The sequence below is a fragment of the Geospiza fortis genome, unplaced genomic scaffold (genome assembly GCF_000277835.1).
Source record: "Geospiza fortis unplaced genomic scaffold, GeoFor_1.0 scaffold361, whole genome shotgun sequence".
NCBI classification, from domain to species: domain Eukaryota; kingdom Metazoa; phylum Chordata; class Aves; order Passeriformes; family Thraupidae; genus Geospiza; species Geospiza fortis.
Window position 1 is genome coordinate 3,547,964 of NW_005054356.1, and position 5,195 is coordinate 3,553,158.

At 50.8% G+C, this 5,195-nt stretch overlaps 1 protein-coding gene across 2 annotated transcripts in view; it reads left to right on the top strand.

Moving 5' to 3' along the window:
• Positions 1 to 5,195, top strand: part of NFATC2 (nuclear factor of activated T cells 2) — a 77,256-nt gene that overhangs the window by 1,114 nt on the left and 70,947 nt on the right. The window lies entirely within an intron of this gene.

Here is a 5,195-nt window from a genome sequence, read left to right on the forward strand (position 1 = left end):
ATCCCCCCGCCCGCGCTGGCAGCGCCGCTCGGAGCTGAGTCAGAGGCGCGGAGGCTGAGCGGCTCCGGGGGACGGGGGAGCGCGGCACGGCCGCCTTTGAGGGCCCTTAGTAGCCGCTGTTTGTTTTCTCCTGCCGGAGCGAGCTCCCCGGGCACCTGCCAAAACACACTCGTTAACACCTACACCCAAAGGGGATCATCCGAGAGCTCCGATTCTCGGACAAGCCAATGGAAAGACTCTCGAGTGGCTTTATACCGCCTTAGGATCAGGCCATTGCCCTGCCTCGTGTCTCCTCGGCTTTCTCCAGACAAAACTCCCTCTCTCCTGAGCGCTCCAGCTGCTCTTAGTCACTCTCACAACAGCCCGTGGAAGTTATTTTCTGCAGAGCAGCAGAGGGAACAGGAGAACCCGTGCTCCTGCCAGGGACCTCACCTGCTGCAGGACAGCAGCATCAAAACTCAGGGCAGCACCGGGGGCAGCACCAAACCCCTCCAGTGCTGGGCAGCGCTGCTTTCCCCAGGGTTCTGCAGTCACACCCAGAAGGAAAAGCATTAATTTTATTTTTTATTTCCAGATGGAATATTTGAGACCACAGTAGCCAGTGGAGCAGTGCAATCAGTTGCACAGAGAGCCTTGAGATGCTCCAGAAAGAACGTGCTGCTGGGCCCAGAATGTATTTTTGCCTTGTGCTTGCTCCTGTCAGTGGGTGCAGGAGTGATTGGAGCAGTCCCTGCCCCTGACTTGCCTCTGTGTCACAAGGCTGCTCCCAACATTTCCACAAGGAAAAAGCAGCATGAAACTGCAAGGAGTTAATAATACATGGCATTTTTGGGATCAGTCTCTGCCTCTGGGAGGATTCCTGCACCCACAACAAAGTGTTAGAGTCTTACTAATGCAGGGTGTGTAAATGATGATGTGTTAATAATTTTAAGCCCTTATCCCCTTTTATGATTGGAGCAGGCTCAGGATGAGGAATGAGGGCTCTGCACAAACACCCTGCCAGCAAAAAGCTGCTTTGGTGGCTTTGCTCCCTGAGCTGGGCTTCAGCAAGTCCCAGCCAGGGCAGAGACCTTGCCCAGGTGCCCCTGGGTCCCTGTGCCATCCTGGGCTCCCAGGGCTGTGAATCCTCGGTCACTTGATCTTTCTCTCCACCAGCCTGCCCTGTGGGACAGCAGCCACAGCCAGCAAATGGTTCCAGAGGCCTTCGTGCAGGGCAGGAATCACATTCACAGATGGGACCCTGTCAGAACTGGAGCACTCTTTTATAATATTCCAGCAGATATTCTAAGTGAAATTTCATCACTCATTTTTAAAAAAATAGCCAAGGATAATAATATCCTAGAACTTCTTTTCCACTACTGGTCTAATCTATTTTTTATAAAAACTATGATATGTGCATTCCTTTGGTTTGCCCAGCAGACTTCAGAACTTAATGGGAACGTGGAGATATGAGCAACTTTTCCATTGTCCTTTCTTGCCAAACCACTTTAAGCTTGAAATTGGGGGGTAATATCTCTGACTCAAGCTGACCCCAAAATTGAAAAGTAGCGTGTGTGCCTGTGCCTCTCAAAGGAACTACCAGATATTTCTCCCTTCTCTCTCCCTCCTTTTTTTTTCTCTAATAACACTCCCCACTCTCCAGACCAAGCAACCAGTCACTCACAGGCTGAGCTCATTTTAAAGAGCTTGGATTAAGTCCATGTGCAAGTTTTAGTTGCCTGTTAAATTTCTAATGCCTGCCACATACACCATTAGAACGCTTAGATTTTTAAGACAGCATTGACTCATATTTTCTTTGGGTTTTAGCAGCTAAATAGACATGCGGCTTTCTTAATCTGCTTTTTCTACCTCTTTTTCTTTTAAAAAGTTTAATGTGATGGTATTGCAGTATTAGAGGTCCAGAGTAAATTATGTATCATGTGGGACAAATAATAATTAGCACAGACATTTCTGAGATCAAACAGAATTTCTTCACCTCAGAGCATCCTCTGCTCCCTTGCATTGGTGAAGTTCTTGGGGCAGGGAATACAGTGGGGCAGTACAAGTAGAAACTGAAAATAGTAAATGAGAAGTTACACTGGCAGTGCATTTAAACACTGAGAAATATGTGAAGTACTCTCTAAGTCCCAGTCAGTATTACACTAGAAGTGCTCTTTTTAGCTTTGTTTTTGGATTCCCCGTCCCCCAGCACCTAGGTAGTCCAGTATTCACATTCTTCTGAAGTTTTATTGAAGTACAGCCCTGCCAAAGGGCAGCACGGATCCAAGTATGTGGAAAAGGACTGCTCCCATCCTGCAGTTCCCTGAAATGGCAGCACAGTGATTTCCAGCTCTGCTCTGTGTGGAGCCTGCTGCAAGCATACGTGGCTGCAATTTTTGTTAATGCTGCCAAGGACAGGCTTTGCTTCAGTCCTTCAAACACCTTTTTGGCTCATGAAAACGGCTTTATAGAAAAACCCCGGAGCTAGTGCTGACTCCTGGATCTCAGGGTGGGCGCTGAGAGCCCGAGCAGAGCTGGGACCACTCTCCATGACCCTGACACAGGAGAAATGCATGGAGAATCCTCAGGGAAAGGAAGGCTCTGATGTGAAAAAGATTGAGATTTTGGAACACCAAGCAGTATTTCTGCTCTTTGATCACTGTACTGCAACCTTTCACTCCAGCCCTAGTGAAAATCAAGCTTTGGGAAGGATTTGTCACATTGTTTGGGTTTTTTCTTTGATGTTTCTGAGTGTATATGCTGGGCTGAAGAGCCCACAGTCTATTTAAGTCTAGGAGCTTCCCTGCCTTTCCTTCACCACTAATTATTAATGACAGACTGTGGGCAGTATTTGTCAGTTATGTAGTTATTAACAGCTAAAACCTAATTTATAATGTTTTATTTTCACTGTGGGCTCAAGAGCCTGTTTTGGGTCTCAACTAAACTCCACTCAGCCTTTGGAAAGCTCCAAAAACTACAGCTGTCACTTGAGCTGGATTCTGCAGCTACCAATGGCTTCATGCCCCTGTAATGTTTAGGGCAGATCTGTATTTTGTGCATTTGTAACATTTCTGCTGGAAATAACACACAGGTAGGTCCAAACCCAGCCCACAGAGCGTTCCAACTCACATCTCAGTGCTCTCAGAGCATGTGGGAACTCTGTTCCTGCAGGCTCTGAGCAGAGACCATATGGGATGGTGTCCTGGTGTGCCCTGCAGGGAGGAGCAGCAGGGACATGCTGCATTACAGCCTGGTGCCTCCTGCTCCCTGACATCTGTCAGGCTGTCTGCTGGGCAAAAATCCCTGAATCCCATAAGCTGAGCTAATTCTTACGTTTCTCTAGCACTTTTCTCACTGCTGTCCTGTCACCCTCGCTCCTGGGCAGAGGCAGGACTGATGATTCTGTGTGTCAGCAGTGACACGCTGCTCTTGGAAAGCAAAAGGTACGTTTTCCATTTGTGGAGCATTACTAATCACAGGAGTAGCTGAGGATAAGTTTGAAGCTTCACACGCCTAATGGGAAGCAAAGGATGGGATAGAGCTTTAGCAGAAGTCAGGGTCCTCTCCCCATGCCCTCCTGCCAATCACCTGTATCGCACTTGCAAAGCCCAAAGTTTTTGTGTCATTTCTTTCTGAGGCTAATCCAATCGATGCTCTCCAGTCGTGCTCCATGTGGTGTCAGCTGTGAGGATGACATCTCTCTTTAGTGCTAAGCCAAGATCAGCAAGTAGATTTTGTTTTTCTAATGAATTTTAAATAGAAGAGGCGATGATAAAAGGCCAGTGCTCAGCAAAGAGTTAGGCTCACTGGATAACAGATCACTGGACAACAATCCACTTTAATAGATGTTTAAACAATTCAGAACAAGCCAGGCTCTCAGAGAGAGCAGCACAGGTTCCCCAAGGGGCTGGCAGTGTCTGTGAATGCCCCAAAGAACATTCTGTCTGCAGGCTCACCTGTCCTTTCTGACAGGCACTTTTCCCTATCCCCTGGCACCTTCCAGTAACAAATTAATGCCACAAGGCCTGACTCTGGTGTGAGTGCTGCCCAGCCGGCCTGATGCAGCCTCCCAGCACGTTTGGCTGCTCAGCCCCATTCCTGTGTGGTGGCTCTGCTCACACAGAGGTGCCCCCAGGAGCTGCAGGGGCACCTGCCAGTCCTGGGCTTCTTCAGAACTCAGTGAAAACCTGACTGCAAACTGCAGGGGAAGTCTGAGTTCTTGTCCTCTGGACGAGCACAGGATAGAGCAAAAGGGTGTGATGAGAATGATTTGTCATTACTTGGCTGGACACATTAATGAGAAAGGCAGAGGGTTATAAACCCAACTGCAGAGATTCTGCTTCCTGTGTGCTTTAAAACAGACTTTCTGTGACCTTAGACAAGTAACGTAACTTTAAGATTTGTCTTGCAGTTAATGCCTCTGTGCTGACAGGCTTAGCAAATAAAAACAAGCTGAAGTAAACACCAAAATACTTTTAAAATGATCTTGGTCCCTCTGCCTTTGCCTCCCTGCCCTGTCTACAGACTGGGAGCATTTTTCAAACTCACAGACCCGATGACAGCCATCTGCACACTCATAACGGGCAGCACACAAACAGGTAAGCGAGGCAACCACAGATGGCTGAGCACACAAACCAGGGTCCCCAGTCCCCCGCGAGTGAAGTCACTGCTGGCGGTAGCAGCCGTCCCAGGGGCAGGAGGCTGTCGGGGGGCAGTGGCCAGCACCCTGTGCAGGGCCAGGGCACATGGGATGAATGCAGTCAATGTGGTGGAGGTGCCTGGGGGACCTGGGGAAGCTGGCAGCACCCGGCTGTGGTCAGCAGGGACCGCGGCGAGCGCCCATCCTCTGAAACGCTGCTTGTGAGCGAGGCAGGAGGAGAACAGAGCCCTTGAGCACGGCGGGCCCGGTGCCTCTAAAGGCGCCCCAGCTAGGAGAGGCTGTCCTGTGCTCACAGGGAGCACATGGCGCGGGATGCGCGAAGCACGGAGCAGGCAGGGGCGCGGCCGCGCTGCCGGGGCGGCGGGGACGGTACAGCCCTCCAGAGAGGGGCTGCGGCAGACAGCCGGGCACACCGACCGAGGGGCACCAGGGCGGAGATGCTCGGCCAGGAGTCCCGTTTGTGGAGCCCCGGAGCCGGGGCACCCCGTTATCCCGGGGCTGCTGCCCGCGGGCGCGGGGCCCGTGCGGTGCTGCCGGCCCGGTGCCGGCTCCTCCC